This window comes from Crotalus tigris, unplaced genomic scaffold (genome assembly GCF_016545835.1).
Source record: "Crotalus tigris isolate CLP2741 ecotype Arizona unplaced genomic scaffold, ASM1654583v1 scf7180000017814.3102382, whole genome shotgun sequence".
Classification (NCBI taxonomy): domain Eukaryota; kingdom Metazoa; phylum Chordata; class Lepidosauria; order Squamata; family Viperidae; genus Crotalus; species Crotalus tigris.
Window position 1 is genome coordinate 2130723 of NW_024096652.1, and position 21981 is coordinate 2152703.

Genomic DNA, 21981 nt, shown 5'->3' on the forward strand with positions numbered 1-21981 from the left:
TCATCGTTTTGAAATCCTCTTGCTTTTTATGGGTACCCATTGAAATTAGATGAGTGCAATGACTGGGAACAGAGGCAATAGAGGCAGGATAAAGATCAGGAATCGGAGAGCAAATTACATGCCGGTATTGTTTTCTCCTGAATTAAGGATGGGTGGAGATGAGTTCATCTCAGCAGTGAGAAAGGCCCTCCAGTGGCACGGTGCGCTGGTGCCCGAGGGCCCCCTCCCCCATACCTATTCCAGTAAACTGTTAAAATACACAGAAGGAAGATACAGCAGCCTGGTGGTGGGTTTTCTCTAATCATTATGTCCCATTTTATTGCTCAATTTTATCCTGATTCTGATGAGCAGATTCCTAGTCTTAATACCCCTAAGATTTGACAACATTCAGTCTCCCTACTGACCCCTAGTGGTACAATTCAACCAAAAGGAAGGAATCCCCAAGTGGTATTAAATGAACACTTTTGAGAAAAAGTAAGAGTTTAAGAGCAATGCAGCTTCTGTTCTATATTGTGAAGGCAAAAGACAAGACCGGGCAGATCTGTGGTTTGAGTTATACAGATATTTCAGGTATGCAGCTTTTTATTTTGAAGTCAAAACAAATACTTGCCTAGTTAAGAATTAAGAAAGGCTAGTTTGGTTCCTTATTAACAAAAGCACATATAAAAAAAATCCTTTGATTTTCTCATAGCAGACAATCAGATTAATGAAGATATTGTTTTTCATCTAGGTAGGGTGATATTGAAGAACCACCTCCCCAGCACGCAAGTTCCCACAAAACCATGGGAGCAACAAATAAACCATATTGGTCTTAGTCACATGGAACCCTAGAATATATTTCATCGTCTTTATGTGATAAAGAGCTCAAGGAAGGTAGTTTAAAATTTCTTGGAATGTCAAAATATATTATACTCCATTTTTAAATGAAGGTTATATCCAAATTGGCTTAAAGGAAAAAGTCAGCATATGTTTAGATCTCAAATATGTTCAAATGTTATATGGTGTGTATGTATGCCTATATATTCAAATATACGTACACACTCCTCATAAGTAGCTATTCTATATTGTAAGCAGCATAAACTCAGAGGTAGCATGTGCCTGTCCAGACGAGTGTGTTTTAGCATTATTTCCCATGATAAGGAAATGCTTTGCTCTCAGCGACAAACAACAAGCTTTGCTTTCCTGTAATTCTGGCATACCTTATTTTTTTGGGAAGTGCTTTCTATTCTAAATGATTCTTCTAATTTAGTTGATGTAGATTTGAAAAATGTGGGTAGAATTTTTATCTAAGGAAAAGAACCAAGAAGAAAGAAGAAGGAGGAGGAGGAGGAGGAGAAGAAGGAGAAGGAGAAGGAGAAGGAAGGAGAAGGAGAAGGAGAAGGAGAAGGAGAAGGAGAAGGAGAAGGAAACTGCAGCAAATCTTGCCCAATCACTACCAAACTGAATTGAGAGGCAGAGTTTAGGAGCGGAGCTTTAGGCGGACCTGGCAAGGGGCGGGGCAGTAGCTGAGGAGGCAGGGAATCTAATGAGGACCAAGAGTGTATAGAAACACCTGTCCAAGTCATTGGCTTCTGAGTGTCTCTGCTTAACCTGCCAGGTGTTTCATCATCAAACAGCTCCCTGGATCTTCTAGTCAGCCTGGAATGAAGACAGTCACTTGGGCTTGCTTCCCACTGAGAGTCTGAAACAGTCCTGTATCATTTCTCAGCATCCCAGCCATCGTCCACAAGAGAAACAAGTGATGGAGCAAGGTCAGTGAAACACGATGCTTTGTGTTCTCCTCCCTTCTCTTTATTCTTTTGAAAGGAATATTCAGGAGGGTGATTGACTGAAAAGAGTGCTTTGATGTAACTGCTTGTGCTTCAGAAGTTTTTCCTGGTTTTACTTTTTCTGGTTGATGGGGATGGAGTTTCAGTAAGAGTCATGAGGTACTGTGTTACTTGCCATTGTTGCAGCATTGCTTTCTGGATGGTGGTACCGTAAGTTCCTCTTCCTAGCTGTAGTTTTTGTCTCATCTAAAGGCTCTCCGTGCCTTTTGCTTTGAACTGGATGATTCACGTCACCTAAATTCTGCCTAACCACGCAGGAAGATTACTGAACATTAGTGGTGGCCCAAGCAGAATAGAGTCATCCAGCTACTTTATCACATGGTCAAATGAGGCTTCATCCTGCCATGATGGTTTTGAAGCATTTCTATCTGCAAGTTGCAACTTGACAGCAGCCCACTGTAGCACTCCTGGACACGCATCCTAAATGTTCTTTTTTCCCCCCTTTTTGCTCAGAAACAATGAAATCAAATCCTTAGGCAGGCATTTAGGTGGGGATGTACGGAGACTGGGTGGAGTGATAAGTATATCTTCAATGACGTACATAAAGAGACCTCAGGAATTTGATCCTCTAAGTAAGCATTCTAAGAAATTTCAGTATGAGCTCACCTGATTTGCACCTCCCAAAGGAACAAAATTACAGTAGTCTTTGAAATTTATATCTCCAAATTGGCCATGTAAATGTTAGTTTAAAAGCCTGCTATGTATATTTAAAGATGTGTATATTAGGATAACTTACGATTGGAAATCTGCTTAAGTTGATGGAACAAGTTATAAATCTACCTTTCTTGCGAAAATATGTTAAAACATTTTATAGATGGCTAAATGTTCTTTTTTGTGCAGATTTTACACCTAACTATAGAATCAGGATGGGATAGATTTGAACAAGCATAACATTGGCACGGACAGAATTTCAGTGTTTTGTTCTATCTGCAGTGCATGCAGTCAAACATATCTTTAAGGGCCTTTAAGTCCTCCCCAACAAGATATGTTGCAGTTGAACCCAAGTTGACTTAAGATGTTAAGCAGATTTTGTTGACACTGTAGGGGGGGGGACTGCATTGATTTGGGGTTGAAGAAAAACTTGAACAGACTATTTTCAGTTGGCACCCCTTTTCTTTTTCTCTCTGGGCCTCAAGTAGATACCTGCCCAAATGGTGAGGGAAAAACTAATTGAGGGTGCTGCTCCTAACACTTGGCACTAATGAAATGGTTGGACAAGGCATTTTAACAACGGGAGAGTGCAAGATGAAGCAGCAGAGTCAAAAGCTCCATGTGGTAGATATGGGCTCTTTACAGAACTTTACAGGATTTAACTATTCCAGCACTGGCGGTTCCAGGGGAAAATGAAACGTTTGCACCTTTATGATTAAAACTATCGATAGGTTTCATGATCATCGGGGATGGGAACAGGGGGATCTCTTTGCTATCGCCATCCTGAAAGGGTCAGGATTCAACTGGAAAGAATATGCTACTCCTCGAAGTAATGATTTGGTCCTGAAAACAGTAACTTTTGTTTCTGCCTCCACTCAAAATGATATGCAAAATGTTGGTTAGAATTAAGACATTCATTCTGTTCCACATTGTTTGATGGATCTTTCACTGTCTCCTTCACTGCCTTTTACAAAGAGCATCACAATAATTGTTTCGTCCAGACTACTGGAAGTCTCGTGTCAGCAGTCCAGCATGCTTAATCTAGTATGTGCATGTATCATAGATTTCTTTGTTTTGTTGCTAGTAAATATTAACATTTTAAATTACATGCTGGGCTGCAGCCAGTATGTATCTAATGGAGCTTCCTTTCTTGTCCTATTTTGTCTTGTAAATCAGATGACCAAGAGGCAAGAAGCATGTTTGTGTATATAAATAAGGTATGCAATATATTTTTTTCCCCCAGAGAATGGAACATTATCATTCTGGAAGAAGATTTTTTAATATCAAGGCCATACGGTCCTTAAGTTCTACATAGGTGGTCCAGGACTGCAACCATAGTAGCTTGTGATAAGGTTTATTTCAGATCAGTATATGATATCGTATAGGTTTTAGCAGTAGTGTGCGGCAGCTGCCAAAAAGGCCAACACAGTACTAGGCTGCATTAACAGAGGGATAGAATCAAGATCACGCGAAGTATTAATACCACTCTTCAATGCCTTGGTAAGGCCACACTTGGAATACTGCATCCAGTTTTGGTCACCACGATGTAAAAAAGATGTTGAGACTCTAGAAAGAGTACAGAGAAGAGCAACAAAGATGATTAGGGGACTGGAGGCTAAAACATATAAGGAACGGTTGCGAGAATTGGGTATGTCTAGTTTAACGAAGAGAAGGACAAGGGGGGACATGATAGCAGTATTCCAATATCTCAGGGGCTGCCATAAAGAAGAGGGAATTAAGCTATTTTCCAAAGCACCTGAAGGCAGGACAAGAAGCAACGGGTGGAAACTAATCAAGGAGAGAAGCAACCTAGAACTAAGGAGAAACTTCCTGACAGTGAGAACAATTAATCAGTGGAACAGCCTGCCTCCAGAAGCAGTAAATGCTCCAACACTGGAAGTTTTTAAGAAGAGACTGGACAGCCATTTGTCCGAAATGGTGTAGGGTTTCCTGCCCGAGCAGGGGGTTGGACTAGATGACCTCCAAGGTCCCTTCCAACTTTACTACTACTATTATTATTATTATTATTATTATTATTATTATTATTATTATTATTATTATTATTATTATTATTATTATAGTAATCCGCTTGATGGGGAATTCTAGGAGTTGAAATCCATACAACTGGAAGTTGCCCAGGTTGAGGAAAGCTGATGTAATGTACATTTTATTCACATATGGTGCGCCCACAGCAGGATGTGAACTCAGCAGTACCTTCTTGCTCATGCTCCTTAGCAACATGAGACAATAGATTACTAATGATTTGTAGTCATTGTTAGCCCTATCCTCCATGAATTTTTCCAATCACCTTCTAAGGCCATCGAGGTTGGTGCCAATATTGTAGGCATGATGCTATCTTAAAATTAAACTACTTCATATTCACATGATGTGAGAATCCAGCAGTATGGAATTCAAAGCTGTTCTTCTAGGCATGTTTACTTAAAGATCAGATAGCAATTTACAGGCAGGCATGGTGGGTGAACTCAATCATTTAGACTTATCCAATAAATAATAGTTAAAACAAGTAAGCCCTGAAGTGATGTATGAACCCAGCCATTAAGTCCCCATCGGAGTCAACCAGATCCATGTTTTCTTATTTAAAAAAAAGCCTTAAATCACCATGACACGGTTTGTACGTGCAATGCCTTATGGTAAGGCTGAGAAACTAGTAGACTCATCAGTATATGAAGAGTCCTATCCTGGGAGCAGATTGATTGCTGCAACATGCAGGTCTACCAGGACTTCGCAGTCTTAAAGTAGGAAGTTGGGGATTAACAGCTTATGATTGAAAGAAGATGCCATGCTATAAAAGATATAGAAAAATTAAGGATGTGTGTGGTGTGTGTGTGTGTGTGTGTGTGTGTGTGTGTGTGTGTAAGTTCTAAGTTCTAAACAAGAACAAAAAGAAATTTACTCTGCATGGTGTCTAGAATATCTTCTCAGGTTCCAGCGTGGAACTATAACACTGACCAGAATTTTGGGAGAATTATAATTTCCAGGGGTCAGCACTAATGAGGTTTGGCTTGTTTTCAGACCCAACTCATAATTTCTTACCATTCTCCTGAGCAAGGGAATCCTGGACTTAACTTTTATCTGTGGTTTAACTCCCTGGCTATTAAAGACTCAGATAAAGGACAAACGAACTCCACACTAAATGACCAAAAGATCTCTTGCAGCATTGCCAGCGTGCTGCAAATACTTTTCATGGTAATGTGTGTAATTAATTTAGTAGCACTCTCTGTTGCTAGATCTCTTTGAGGGCTGAGTCAGAGGGAGGGAACACTGAAATGACTGGAGAAGCACATGGAGTGACACTAGCTGGTATGCCAAGAACGTCTTACAGTATACTTCTTTCAAGAGCAAAGGAACACAGTTTTGGCATACTTCCACCTTTTAATGCTATATACTGTAATTCGTTGTTCATGGCTAGGTTTTGCATTTTCATAATCTATACAGTTCTACGGGCATAGGCAACATGGTATCTGTTAAGTCCATCACACAATCCTTAGGCAATCCTAAGTCACTGAGATGTCAGAGCCAAATCCCATTAAATTCATTGAGTCTTCCTTCTGAATAAATGTCTAGCATTGCTCTGTATGAAGGCAAGACAAAATTAATGGATAGATTTCCCAAACCAATTCCTTTTTTGTCAACGGGAGTTAGCAATCTGAAAGTATCTTTTTGCTTTCTCCTTAATTTCAAAACTCTCTTCCCCAAAAAATATTTTCATGCTCTGCCCAGAGCAACTTTTTCTTATTCTTGGCGGACAACAAGGAAACAACAAGAGCATCAGGAAGATAAGAAATAAATGGGATATCAGAAACAGAAAGAGGAAAAGGTGAACAGTCCTATTTAATTCTAGATCCCTTGTCTTAATCCCATCTATTCACAACCTCCAACAGCTAAGAATACAACTGCAAAGGCTGCTGCCCATCTCTGCTGCAGTATTTATACAGAGCTGGATACAACAGCTTATTCATTCTGACTTCAGCTGGTGGGCTGCAAATATCTGACTTCAAAGGACTTCTACACTGCCATCATTTCCACTTCCTTGCAACTGACTTTGTGGCTGTTAATTCTGAAATGTAGAGTGAGGTAGGAGACAATAGGGGGATCTGATGATCCCGAAGCCCTGCAGAACTGGAATACGAGAAGACAGATTTTGCTACTCTAGATCTTAAAGGAGCTGGTGATAAATTGATTCAGATGACAATGGGCAGGGATAGAGCAGATGCCAAATTACCACATAGATCCCCATGGAAAAACCTTCTTCTCCGGATATGGGCCATGGTTTGTTTGTTTTTTTAAAAAAAATCTTTGAGAAGGAAGACTGTTCTATAATCCAGTTTTGGGACTAGCAATATTTGGCAAATCAACCTATGGGAGGCCAACCAAAACTGTATCAGGTATCCTAACTGCCATAATTGGCTGCTGTTAACATGGCTGGGTCTACTTTTCACAGATAACTGAAAACTGGAAAACATGAGGAAAACAAGATTTTAAAATCTTCCATCACATTCTGGGGTGCTTCTCTCCAAGGCTAAGATCCTGTAAGATTCTAAAGCTATACAGTATATTTGGCCTTCAAACAATCTAGTTCCCATATCAAAGGATCTTTCAAATACTGTTGGCCCATAAAATTAAGAGTAGTAATATCAAAGACAAACTTTTTTACTATAACATTATTCTAGATGTCGCTCCAAGTGCATGACAATGATATGGCCACAGAAGCTCATGTCAGATTTAAAAAGTAAACTTTACAGAAATGTATTTTTATTTATTTATCAAATTTTGAAACTGCTCATCGCCCTCACAGAGTAAAATGGAAGGTTGTTACAAAATGTAATCAAAGCAAGGAGGTGATAAATTGCTAAAAATGTTGATATTAATCTGCATGGGATCATTCCTTACGGGGTTCCTGATTATTTAGGTAAAAGGCAGTATTATGGAAATATTTCACTCATCCTACTAAGAAACATAATTTTTTGCCTCATGCTTCTGAGTGGCTCTCTTGTTTTAATGCAATTATTTATTCATGAGTCTGGGATATTCCTCACTTCCACAGCATTGAGTGGCACTTATGGTCAGACTGGATTTTATCATCTGCTCATTAGAAGAAGGAAAATAGGAAAAAAAAAACAGAAAGCTTTTATGACTGCCCAAAAAAACCCTAAAAATGAGGAAGTATAGATCTGGGGAAATCTCAGAAATCCCAGTGGAGTGAGCAAGATTTTCAGAGGCAAAAGCTTATGGTCCTGAACTGCTTCCACTTAGGAGTGCCAGATGAGTTAAACAAAGTAAGCAATATAATTTGCATAAAATCATAGAGAGAGAGAGAGACACCATTTATTGTCACACGAGATTATGATAGCATTTGGGAAGGTACATGCCAAATCTCACAGAACTAACTATACATACCTATTTAAACTTTCATTTCAGAAAGAAAATGTCTTTTTCTCACCGAAAGCCAGCTTTATACCATTTCCCCAAAGATTTTAGCTTTCATAGACCTTGGAGCCAATAGAATTCCATAGTTTTGATCCATTTCCAAAAAACATAAAGTGCTGTATTTTCAATTGACCTGTGAGATATGTCACAGGTTGGAGGTGGAGTACAGAAAACATACAGAGCTTCAGCTGATTTGTGATTTGAGTATTTAATAAGAATGCAATAAGCCTTTTGGTATCCTAGGGATGGGCTCAGTTAACGTTGCTCCACTACACATTAAGGCAACCGTGTCCTACTAACTGAGAGATGGTAAAATGTTTATGAACTGCCAAAGGCGTGACACTACCTCCACTGACTCCTTGGGGAAAGAAAAGCAAGTGTCACTCTGTACTGCTGGAATTTATAACTGTATGGGAAAGGTGCACCCACTGAGACCCCACACTAGTCTGTTAGGGCAGGGGTCCCCAACCCCTGGTCTGTGGACCGGCACTGGTCTGCAGCATGCCAGAAACTGTCCATGCAAACAAGCGAAGCTCCATCCGCGGGATGCAGGCAGCATGTGAAACCACGTCCCCTCCAGTTCATGAAAAAACCTCTCTCCACAGAACCAGTCCCTGGTGCCCAAAAGGTTGGGGACCTCTATGTTAGGGCTATAGTCTTGAAGGCAACACTAAGATACAGAAAACTCTTTACTCTTTGCTGCCATCTGGTGGTCATCCAGATTCTGGAACCCATCTATGGTCTTCCAATTATATGATGCTTCTCAACACTTTACTACTCTTTCACAGACCTTCCAAATATTGCCACCAAGCTGCCTTTTTTTTTTTCATAAGACAGAGAAAATCATTATGGGGAGTAATTATATTCATTGTATTTTATTCACGTCATTCAATTCAATAGTATTTAATTCAAACTGTAAATCAGATCCAGATTTAGATTCTGTCTCAGCATCTAGGTTTGTTCTGGCCTTGCCCACATTTTGTAGCATCGCTCTGGGTGTGCCATTTAGAAGTGAAATTGTGGTCTCACATTTTGTTTTGAGTCTCATGCCAACCAACCCTCCATATCATATTCTAGAAACAGCTGTAGTTCAAAGACAATATAGACAGGTGTGGTTGGGTTCAAGCCCCATACTCTTTTGAGTCACATTCTCTCCCTAACTTCCTCTTTACTTTCTCTTAACTTCAAGGTGGTAAGATAATAGCAGAGTTGCTACCACACCTCGTTGATGACAAGCTAATCATAAAGGTGATATGGATTGTCATCTCAACAAAGATCATGTTCTTCCCACACTTTCCTTCCAAAACAACATAGATCTCTTCCAACATAAGCATTAATCCTTCTATTGACATTTTAGGTTTGGAGCACTTTTTTTTTTCTGTGCAAACCACTATCCAGTAGCTCATGGATGGTAACCACATTGATCTCATGACTGCAATATCTCAACCACGGATAGACACACCAGATAATTAATCATCAGCATTCCATCTCTGCAATTTTTCATTCTATAAGTGAGGAAGCAACAAGAGAGAATTTGTGCCCAAAGTCACAAAGAAATTAACGCAAGGATTTGAGAAATTCAGGCAAGCTCCCTGAGTTCCACCTCCATTTTGCATGAGCCATCCAGCACTCAGTCTCCAAGGAAGGGGCACAATTTGCTAACTTTCCCAGTCTTCCTGAGCGATCTGCCTTGAATTAGGCTAGCTAAGGGGTTAAAGGTGTGCACTGGGGAGGGGGGGGGCTTTTAGAAGGTATCTGCCAGACCCAGACATGTGGTTACTTACTTATCAGTTACTACATAAAATGATTCATGATATCACTAAACATGCAAGAAGCTCTCAAATCTGGCAGCTGTGCCATTAGGGTTCAACCATCTCTAGCTGGCTGGGCTCCAAATGTTTTGGGAAGGCAATTCTCAGGATTTGGCTGCAAGAATGCTGGCTGGGGTTTTCTGAGATGAGTAACCACATCCTATCTGGAGGGTTGTACATGGGCCGACTTGCAGCATGATTGGAACCACACTATTTGCCACTTCCTCTATCCAATTTACAAAGGGCCAGATGAGGTAAGATATTGATGAAGATTTCTCATTCAACAGGCTCACACCCCCGCACCCGGCTCTTCCTCAATGGCCGCGGACTGCAGGGACGGTCCGGGGCAGGGAAAGTTCCAGCTGGTCGTGGTGGGTGGCGGCAGAGTGGGCAAATCTGCGCTCACCATCCAGTTCATCCAGTCGAACTTTATTACTGGTTATGATCCCACAATATCTAGAAGGGGGGGGGAAGAATCTTCATAAAATTCTTCTGGGATCTACCGTATATTCCGGCGTATAAGACGACCCCCTAGTTCAACGCCAGGTCGCAAGATGATCGACCGATGCCGAGTCGCATGCTTAGAAAATCGTCTTATATGCCAGAAACTACCAGTATTTCCAGCATATAAGACGATCAACACCGAGTCGCATACCTAGAAAGTCGTCTTATACACTGGAAACTACATTATTTCCGGCGTATAAGATGATCGATGCCGAGTCGCATGCCTAGAAAGTCGTCTTATACACCAGAAACTACCTTATTTCCTGCGTATAAGACAACTCGGCGTATAAGACGACCCCCGAGTTCGGAGGCTGTTTCGACGCTCTCAAAAGTCGTCTTATACGCCGGAATATACGGTATACTGTAATGATCAAAGTACAACCAGCAACAAAACAACGAAAGAAAGAACAAGGGCCTGCAGCTCTTGAAACTGATCTGATGAATCCTTTCCTGGCAAGCCCTGCTTCACTGAAATAAGCAGTAGATTTTCACAGAGCTTCCATCCCTGGGGCTAGGTGTATCTCCCCCATAAGTGCATTTTGGAACCATGGGGCCATGACTAAAAAGAGAAAGAGGAATGGAGAAGAACCTAACTTCAAAGGAGGAGTTCCTCCAGATATCCTGGTTCCAGGACATGCTCTGCCATTAGATGAAGTTTGAATGACCCATCAGATGGCAGCTGTCAGAGGCAGCATTGGTAAACCTTCAAATGGGATGGCCCTACTCCCTTGAACTAGATAGTTGCCCCAATAACAGTGAAGGGCTTGGTCCTATTGCCTTTGGCAAGCACTCTATTTCTATAAGTAGAACAAGTGGAGAGGATTTTGACTTTTTTTTTTTTTTTTGCCATAGAGATCAACCTTCTTAAGCTGTCCTTATTGGCCTCCTCCCATTCTAGGTCAGGTTTTTAACCTCGGCACTTCGGTTGGATCTGGCAGTCACCTGTGAAGTTGGAAAAATTTGATTGCTGGGTGCATCATACAAAAGGCTCCCATTACTTGCCAGCTGGATATCGAGGGAAATATCTCAGGTGCATGCACATATGCACACCCATCCACCCATACAGGCTCAGATGAATGAACTGAAGCTCATCCCAGCCTACTCTGTAGCTCAGACCAGCCTTCATCTGAGCTTTTCTGCTCCATTGACCTGAAAAGGCTCCTGTTAGAACAACATTTGTGTAATGAAGAGCCAAATGGCCCATTTCAAAAATGCATCTGAATGACTCCTAAAGAAGCTAATCCCCTGGATGAAATACTTGTTTTTGTTCCTCCCGTGTTGGAGATGCCCAAAGCCATTTGCTCTGACACGAAAGATGTTCAATCAGCCCAACTTTAATACGTAATGAAAGGAGAGATGAACAAGGGAGGGAACTGAAAGTCAGGTGGGTTTTGAACTGATTGAATTTCCTAGAGAAGGAAAGATGCTTCTCGGGTGCTTCTAATAGTTGTGTAACAGTTGGTGTCACTTCCACTCAGCACCCCAGAGATATCAAATGAGCTAGAGACATGTGTCATTGTTGAGTTGGCAAGCCTGGTTGTTTGTCAACATAAGCATATAGCATGTGGGGAGGCAGGAGGTGCAGGTAGGGAGAGGAAGAAGGAAGGATCAGCACAGAGGACACTTTTCCTCCCATCCCCCCATCAGAGGTTTCGGTTTAGAGAAATATTTCCCAAACTCAGCAACTCTCAGATGTGTGGATTTCAGCTCCCAGGCTTCCCCAGGCTGCGCTGGAACTGGAGAAAATTCTGGGAGTTGAGATTTGTATCTCTGGAAATTATCAGGTGAGAATTACTGGGGTAGGTGTTGTATGAATCCAGGCATTTGATTATATTTTTTTAAAAATAAAGCTTATATGAATCATGGTTTCACAACATTCTGAGGCCAGCCAATCAAATGCAGGAGAATTCTGCATGGCAGACTTAAACCACTTATCTTCCCTGCTGATACTGGTAAAAATGAAGCTGCCTTTAAAAATTGCTATTTGGATTTCCAGCTTTGACAATGATCCTGGCCAGGTATTTGGCTAGAAGTGACTCTTCTTGGGTAGCCCCCCTGCTTCTTGACCTCTCCCAGCCATGTCAGGAAAGCAAATAACCACACCTTCCTATCCATGGGTGAGTCTTTAGGGACCTATGATTTTCATTTACATAAAGATCCAGATATCAAAAGAAACGTACTATTGGAAGGGACATTGAAGGTCATCTAGTCCAGCCCTTTTGGTAAGTGCAGGAGTTGCTCATTCACAAGACCATGTCACAGTACGGTACAGGTAGTCCTCAACTTACGACCACAATGAAGCCCCAGAATTTCCACTGCTAAGCAAGACAGTTGTTAAGTGTGTTTTGCCCCATTTTACGACCTTTCTTGCCGCTGTTGTTAGTGACACGACTGTCAAGTGAATCTGGCTCCCCCATTGACTTTGTTTATCAGAAGGTCGCAAAAGGGGATCACATGACCCTGGCCAGTTGCCAAGTGTCCTAATTTTGATCATGTGACCATGGGGATGCTGCAATAGTTGTAAGTGTGAAAAACGGTCAAAAGGCACTTTTTTCAGTCCCGTTGTAACTTCAAACAATCCCTAAATGAAGGGTTGTAAGTCAAGGGCTGCCTGTACATTATCATTTCACTGTTCTTTCAGTTTCCTGAACTCTTCACTTTCACTCCAGCCTGTGTGAGAGATATTTTCTCCTAAGGCTTGGCTCAACAGACCAAAAACATTTCTCAGTTCTGGTCCAGGAGTACTGGGAGAAACATCTGTATCCTTCCCAATTCTCCTGGAGCAAAGGGAGGAATTGGGGCGGGAGGGACTTTCCTTCTCTTCTTTATAATTGTCAAGAAGTTTAGGGATTCCTTGCTTCATTCACGTGCAGGAGTACATACATACACTCACACCCAATCACACATACACAGAAACTTCCCTCCCCCCTCTTGTTTCTGCTCTCCGATGGCCAGCCTTACCTTCCTATCCCTCCCATCCCATTCCCCTGTTTTAATGGAATTTCTGCAAGAACAGAACAGAGAAAAAGAAAGGAAAAGAAAAGAAAAGAAAAGAAAAGAAAAGAAAAGAAAAAGGAAGGAAAGGAAAGGAAAGGAAACGAAAACGAAAACGAAAATTCAATGGTGAAAGAAGTAAGGTTCTACATTTAGGCAAGAAAAACCAAGTGTACAGGTATAGTATAGGGGGTAACTTGCTCAATAGTAGTAACTGTGAGAGGGATCTCGGAGTCCTAGTGGACAATCATTTAGATATGAGCCAGCAGTGTGCTGCAGCTGCCAAAAAAGCTAACTCAGTGCTGGGTTGCATTAACAGAGGGATAGAATCAAGATCACGTGAAGTATTAATACCACTCTTCAATGCCTTGTAAGGCCACACTTGGAATACGGCATCCAGTTTTGGTCACAACGATATAAAAAAGATGTTGAGACTCTAGAAAGAGTACAGAGAAGAGCAACAAAGATGATTAGGGGACTGGAGGCTAAAACATATAAGGAACAGTAGGTGGAATTGGGTATGTGTAGTTTAATGAAGAGAAGGACGAGGGGGGGACATGATAGCCATTTTCCAATATCTCAGGGGCTGCCACAAAGAAGAGGGAGTCAAGCTATTCTCCAAAGCACCTGAAGGCAGGACAAGAAGCAATGGATGGAAACTAATCAAGGAGAGAAGCAACCTAGAACTAAGGAGAAACTTCCTGACAGTTAGAATAATTAACCAGTGGGACAACATGCCTCTAGAAGCGGTGAATGCTCCAACACTGGAAGTTTTAAGAAGAGACTGGACAGCCATTTGTCCGAAATGGTGTAGAGTTTCCTGCCTGAGAAGCGGGTTGGACTAGATGACCACCAAGGTCCCTTCCAACTTTATTATTATGATGATGATGATGATGAAAAGGAAAAGGAAAAGAAAAAAGGGAAGGGAAGGATTAACAACCTGATTTCCCATGTTCCCCTAAGCAACAACCAGTTATCAAAATGCAAAGAGCAAGAAGAGCGCCTTCCCTACCCCCCCAGTTTGGACAGAGGCCTTGCTTATCAGGAAGAAAAGCCCAGGGGAGGAGGCGATGGACAGCTCCAACCCCACATGTGCTGGCAGAGCTTGGAGAACAGGTCTTTTGCAGAACACCAAGGAGAGATGGGCGGTGGGTTGCCTTTGTGACAGGCTAGGAGTGGGTTGAAGATGCCATTGGGTGTTAGGTCCTCCAGAATCCAGCCACCTCCTGCTGCCTTATGGGTTCAGATGGTGCCTTAAAGGGAAGTAGGTCAAGTGGGTGATTGGGTTTCAAGGGAATTCAGAATAAGCAGATGCTAAAGAAAGACTTTCTCAAACGGAAGCATTTAGCCTACTTCTTTCAGAGCCCAGGAATGTTTGTTATTTCTGCCTCTTGTTTTGAAGCCTCAATGGCCCACTTGGCCCCAGAGTGAACAAACCCAGCTTCCCTTTACCCACGTTTGGGCTACCAATTGCCTGAATCCTAGCCAGCCACATCAGCCTTATAGGAATATGTGCAGTGTCTTGTTTCTTTAACAAATATTTCATGACAGCCAGCCAGATGGTACTAAGTTAGAAACCAGGAGACGGTGAATTCCAGTCCTTCCTTGGGCATGAAGGCCTTCTGGGTGACCTAGAGCCAGTCACTCTGTCTCAACCCCACCCACCTCACAAGGTTGTTGTTGTGAGAAAAATGGGAAGAAGAAGAAGAAGAAGAAGAAGAAGAAGAAGAAGAAGAAGAAGAAGAAGGAGAAGGAGAAGGAGAAGGAGAAGGAGAAGTAGAAGAAGAAGAAGAAGAAGAAGAAGAAGAAGAAGAAGAAGAAGAAGAAGAAGAAGAAGAAGAAGAAGAAGAAGAAGAAGAAGAAGAAGAAGAAGAAGAAGAAGAAGAAGAAGAAGAAGAAGAAGAAGAAGAAGAAGAAGAAGAAGAAGAAGAAGAAGAAGAAGAAGAAGAAGAAGAAGAAGAAGAAGAAGAAGAAGAAGAGGTTTATTTGCCATCTTACACTATTTATAAAAATAATAAAGGCTGGATAAAAAAACTAAATTAATTTAAAAGGGTTGTGTGGATAGGGAGGGTAGTTGGTTTTCTTTTCTTTTCTTTTTTTGAATGTCTGACTAGAGAGCCATTTGTACCTACTCATATGTAAAAATCCTTTGTGGGGGGGGGGCAGCAACATTAGTGATCGCTATCACTAATTATCATTTCAGTTTAGCATCCTTAGTGGTGGCTGAACTGCCTCTGATTGAGCAAATCTGGCAAAGACGATCTCATCCAAAGAATGTGTTAGAGTTTTTCAGGGCCTTTCCAAAATCCAGCACATATTTTTCCTTGGCCTAGCATTACATCAGGGTGAGGCAAATTGAGAAGCTGCCAACATTGAAGTTCCCATGTCCCTCCTAGGGCAGAACTTGTTGATCTAGTTTGGATGTGAAAAAAAAAAGTGAGCTGAAGCCGTTCATTTTACAGTTATTGCACTTGCCCACCACTAGGCTTCTAACATCTGGCTATTTCCTCTAAAGCAGTGATGGCGAACCTTTTAGAGACCGAGTGCCCAAAACCCACTTATTTATCACCGGGTGCCAGGTGGGCGTGGCCCACTGGGTGGGCGTGGCTATGGTGGTCATGGCAGACTGGGTGGGTGTGGCCAAGGTGGGCGTGATACCTCAATGTTGCTCATGGGGAGGGATGCCTGTGGGGACTGGGCAGGGTTCGGGGAGATCCAGGGGGTCTCTGGCAGGTGGGGCAGTGGGCAGGAGGCTTGTCCTGCAGGGTGAGACGAGGCAAGGCGAGGCAGGGCTGGGGTGCCATTGTCTCAGGGCAAGGCGAGGAAGGGGCCGGGGCAGCTGCTGCCTGACACCATCGGCCCCCACACACAGAGGCCAGCGAGCGCATGGGGGCCAACAGTGCTGTCAGCATCGACAGCCTGCCGGCCCCTCAACTAGTGCACTCTGGGGCTCCACAGCCCACCACCAGAAGTTCAGAGAAGCAGCCTATGAGCTGGATGGCCGGCCGACAGCTGAGGAGGTGATGCAGTGGGTTGTGCCCGGGAAAAGGAGAGCACGCGAGGCCAGGAGGGATGGGACAGGGGGGAGGGAAACCAGCCATGCTGGGATGCATCCGGCCACATGGGACCTCGGTGAATTAGCGGGCGGCTGGTTGAAGAGGGACAGTTGCCATCTCCGGGGCATGGCACGCGTGCCCACAGAGAGGGCTCCGAGTGCCGCCTCTGGCATTCATGCCATAGGTTCACCACCACTGCTCTAAAGCTTTACAACCATTGCAGCATTCCCTATGGTCAGCTGTTCAAAATTCAGACACTTGGCAACTGACTCATATTTATGACAGTTGTAGTGTCCCGGAGTCACATGATCACTTTTTGCGACCTTCTGACAAGTAAAGTTAATGGGGAAGCCAGTTCCACTGAACAATCATGCTAGTAACTTAACAACTACAGTGATTCACTTAACAAGAAAGGTTAAGAAAGGTTGTAAAATGGGGCAAAACTCACTTAACAACTGTCTTGCTTAGCAACAAGAATTTTGGGCTCAGTTGTGGTTGTAAGTCAAGGACCACCTGTATAAGCATCTTGAGTTGCCAGAATTACTCATTTTGGGGATGCAGGACTTTGTTTTTGTCTTTATGATGGGATTTCTGCGCAACATGCTTGATGTAGTAGAGGATTTAGCAATTTTATACATGTTATTATTGAAAGAAGCCAACAAGACTTGGGTTTAACTAGCATGTTAATTTGATGTAGGTTATAAATTAATATAGAAATCCTAATTCCAAGACTGAAGCATTCCATATATTTTTTCCAACAGTTATTGCAGGTTTAAAGATTCATAGAACTAAAATACAAAGAATGTGGTATTTAAACCATTTATACCAGTGGTATGAATGAACAAAAGAAGACTGTTTTTATTTATTAAAATCAAAAGCAATCTGAAATGATTAAATAGGAAATGGCATTATTTTCATGGAGCAAAGTGCATTGCCAATGGAACAAAAATTCAGCTTCTTAATAGCACTTAGGCAAATATCTGATATTGATATGAGGGGAAATAATTAATTGCTGTATTTGGATACCCCTTGATATTTATCATGTTGTGTAATATTCTGGTGTAGTAGAGGTGAAGGAAAGAAATGATCAAAACCAAACTAATGGGCACAAACAAATGATGGACAAGCCACCATTCAAATTTTTGTTCCTGTATTTTGCAAATACTTCCTCTGAAAAATGATTCCGTATTTAAATGATGTCCTGATGGAGTTTTCCCCATCTTATTCAACAGCTGTACACATCGGACTAAAATAGAACGTCACTTTTTATATATTCAAAATACTTTCTAGCAGTTGTGCAACTGTTAAGAAATCTTCTGTGGAGTGGACTGAAGAAGGCTGAAATCAAATAGCATATTCTTTTCTAAATTTAGGTATCAATTAGCTTGTCTGGAAAAAAAAATGCAATGTTGAGAAACCTGGCAGTCAACTAAGAATCCTGTTCCTGATATAGGTACTTTCTGTCATTTACCTTCTGTTATGTCCGTGCCCTGGAGTTATGCACTGGGGTTTCCGAAGGAAGCATCTACCTATCAACTAACCTTCAAAGACCATCAAAACTTGGGGTGAACCCAAGTCTACTTACACATGAAAGCCTCCTAGGACTATCAATGAAAAAGCCTTGTGGTCTGATCCCATCCTTTACTTCTTAATGGCTGTTCTTTGATAAAGAAAGTGCCCTGAAGCAGCGGGTGAATTGCAAATAGAACACAATCAAATAGAACACAATCGCTTAAGTCCCTATGCAATCTGTGAACAAAGCAAGACATTTTCATGATCAAAGTCTTGTCTCAAAGCAGTACCTCAGCTGTCAAACCAGATCAGAGAAGAGGAGGAGAATATAGGAATTGTAAAGCACACCAACTGCAGCCTTACGTGCCCCCTTTTCCTTACTTGGAATAGTTTCCAGTAAAATAAATCAATCAGCATATTTATTAAGATGAGGCTACAAGAGAACTTAAAAAAAAAAGTGATCAGGAGGAAAGAGAAGCAGGCGTGTAGCTATTTCCTCATGCTTAGGAGGAGAACTGAGAAAAAGATGCTTTCCCTCACTGCGGTAGTTTCTGCCCCAAGGGCTGAATATTGAGGAACATTCAAAGGGATAAAACCGGCAATGGTTTCACAACAGCCTTTCCAAAAGGAATCTGATCTTGCTATGAAGTTTAGGCATGTAATTAGTATATTCGGCTGATCCAACTCTGTTGAGTCAAGAGAAATTGTTGCTTTCAACAAGAAGCTGGCCAAAGAGGGGGTCAAAGAAATATAGAACATGGGGACTCTGAACTAGGCGGAATTTGGATCAAAGGTGCACCAGTTCTAACAAATCTGTTTCCGCCAATAACAGCAGATGCCAACAGCTTCTCTGTGAGAGTCCTAAGAAAGGACACTATGAGAAAACCCGCCATTTTTGTCTTATCCATCACCCTTCCCCCCCCCCAAATGCTCAAATTTGTGGACAGTTTTGAATATCTCTTGATTTGCAATTTATTTTTGGTTGATTGATGAATGGCTTTAATCAGTTTTGGTACCGACTTCTAAAATAAACTGTAAGCTAATGTATTACACATTCAAGAATATACAGTAAGCGTCCTTGATTCCCTCTGGCCGAAAACTAACACCTGATTTTACTGTATGACCTCTGAATTCTTCAGACGGAGAGCTCTTAGCACTACAATCAAAAGTCTTTAATTTTTCGGTTGTATTCTGCTTCAAATGAGGGTAGCAGTGGACAGAAAAGATATACTTACATCTTAACAATACCCGGTTTCCCAGTAAAATTCTATGAATAATGTCAGCAGGGCAATTGCAGGACAAGGGCCTTTTCTGAATTAACCCTAAAGAAAAGAAAGATAAAAGCAGAAAATACAAAAGAACAATGGTATCATAAATTTTACTAACTATCAATCAGGACAGATTTCCCAGGTGATCTTGGTTTGCTGATTGTAGTAACAGTTTCATCCACACATCAGATGGATTACCAGGCAGCGGGTCTTTCATTAGTTCATCTGATCAGGTCAGGCCAGTAGGTTATCTTCTAAAATAAGAAATTCAAGAGGGCAGTCAAGAGCTCCTGGAAAAAATGATTGCAAATATTCCAAACATGAGCTGCCACAGAAAGAAGTTCTTTGGCTGCTTTCAAATCTCCTCAGCTGGGAAAATCAGCTCCCCTGCGTGAAGGAGCTGAAATGGTTTGTCTGTAGATGGTTCAAGAGGAGAACATTTCCACATCTCTAGTATTATGGCCTATAATTGTCCAAAGATTGTTTAGGGCTCTGTATATGTAGCAAAACAAAATAATAAAATGGGGGAGAGGGAAAGGGATAGGGATCCTCCATTTTCCTCATTTCTGAAAACAACCAATTTTTTTTATGTTTTTCCATCAAGTAGTAGATCAATTTGCAATTCTAACCAATAGAATTTTATTTGTATATTTGTTCATTTATTTAATTCATCTAGCAGCCCATCTCATTTTTACATCTCTGGGTGGCTTTCACATAAAAAAACACAATGTAAAAACTAAAATAAAAACGCATCCACACAACCAGGAGACAGGCTCTAACCGCCACCCAGGACCACAGGCTCGGGTACAAAGCAAGGTTTTCAAGGTCTTAGGAAAGGCCAAACAGGGAGTGGGGGTGCTAATCTAATTGAAGAGGGGAGGGGAAATGATGTTTTGCAATTGCTTTATTTATTTATTTCTCAAATTTATGTGCTGCCCATCTCTTGGATCAATTGCTTGGGGGCCCTGCACTTTCACCCAACCTAAAAAAAAAAAAAAAAGCCATCATGCTGACAATCTAATCTGCAAAAATCACAGGAATTGTTCTGCATGTGTTTGCTGTTAACAACTTTGGGGGTTTTGTTTCTGAGACAGAGTTGGGGGGGGGACACTTGGTTTAGTATGCCCTGGAGCAAGATCAGCACAAGAGAACAGTAGTTAGCAAGTTTTATGTTCTTGGTCCTCAGATATTGGTTAGCTCAGTCTGGAGACTGATTGACTGAGAGTGCTACTACGTGAAGGTACATGCAGATTACAGCCACAGATAGTAAGGTTAATAGTGACGAGAAAGAATTGGGGAATAGTCTCTAGGACGTGTCCAACAAATGTATAACGTTCGTGGACAAGACCCTCCACAAGCTGGAATTTTATGAACTAATTATATGAACTAATAGCTTGTCTTTTTACTTGCTATTTTAAATATGTCCTCTTCTTCATGAACCTGAGCAAGCTGAACAAGGAGAAGCAGAAAGAAAAGGGCCCTGTTAATCAGGGAAGCTTTGTACCATATCAAATGGATATTGCCCTAGTTGTTCTTCAGTAATGGAGAAGAGAATGTATACAGGTACACGTTTGTCTGAAATGGTATAGGGTTTCCTGCCTGAGCAGGGGGTTGGACTAGATGACTCCACGGTCCCTTCCAACTTTATTATTATTAATTATTGATAGTCCTTGACTTATGACTGCAGTTGGGACCAGCATTTTTATTGCTAAGCAAGATGATTGAGTCATACCCAATTTTATGACTTTTTTGCTACAGTTGTTAAGTGAATCATTGCAGTTGTTAAGTGAATCACATGGTTGTTAAGAGAAACCAGCTCCCCCCCCCACTCAATTCACTTCTCAGAAGCTAGCTGGGAAGCTGCAAATCCCAGGACATAATCCAGGGACACTGCAACTGTTGTAAGTACCTGCCAGTTGCCAAGTGCCTGGATTTTGATCACATGACCAAGGGGATGCCGCAATGGTCATAAGTGCAAAGACTGATTATGGGCAGTGGTAAAATTCAGCCAGTTCGCACCAGTTCGGGAGAACCAGTAACTAATTTTTTGTTGCCCAGGCCCAGAATGGACTTCCGGAAGTGGCATCCACACAGAGAACCAGTTGTTCACATATTTGAATCCCACCACTGGTTATGGGTCACTTTTTTCCAGTGCGATTGTAACCTCGGTCATTAAACGAATGGTTGTTAAAAGTGAGGACCACCTGTATCTCTTGATTCAGAATCACATGCCCCATCACACATAATGCACAACTCTCTTCCTGGTGGATGTCAGGTAGATAGTCTGATGGCCAAATGAAGACCTCAAGCATATGATAGTAGCAGGCTAACTTTTGTTAGACTCTTCCTAGCAGGAACCGCCTGAAAGACATGATTGATGAAACACCACTCTTCTTTTTGAAATGTGCTATTACTGATGGCCCATCATGTCCCAAGCAGCAGAGTTGCACATATTTTGAATAATGCAGGAATGTCTGCTTTCCTCAGGTGGCGAGGATTGACTCATGATGAATGCATACACCTCCAAAGCTTTCTAAATACTGCGTTAAATGGGCACAGCTTCATTTTGTATTACGTCACGTCATTATGCTGTTTATTATCTTACCCTGTCCGATGAGATTTCGAATACTTCCTTAATTTAAGACACACCTGCTGGGTGGAAGTAACTGCTCAGTTTTGGTTTCAGCTCATTGTGTTTGGGAGGAAGGCACAGACGTTTCAGTCCATGTCACAGAATCAATTATGGGATGATACAGAGAAGCTCAACAGGAATCTTCCCTCAGTCATGGGCCCTTCAGATGCGATAAACCCACAGATTTTAAACTATAATTCTTTCTCAATGTGCTATCTGGGGGAATGTGAACACCGCAGCCACCACATATCTGGAGGGTGCCAACTGCTATACAGA

General features: G+C 41.8%; 1 protein-coding gene across 2 annotated transcripts in view; it reads left to right on the top strand.

Moving 5' to 3' along the window:
• Window positions 1–469: 469 nt before the first annotated feature.
• Window positions 470–21981, top strand: part of OTOP2 (otopetrin 2) — a 62438-nt gene continuing 40926 nt past the window's right edge. Inside the window, exons 1-2 of one of the 2 annotated variants that reach the window (XM_039342889.1) lie at window positions 470–570; window positions 1598–1751. The gene's annotated coding sequence lies outside the window, so the exon portion shown is untranslated. Of the gene's footprint in view, window positions 571–1569; window positions 1752–21981 lie in introns of those variants that run through there. The other variant, XM_039342891.1, reaches the window with a different exon arrangement.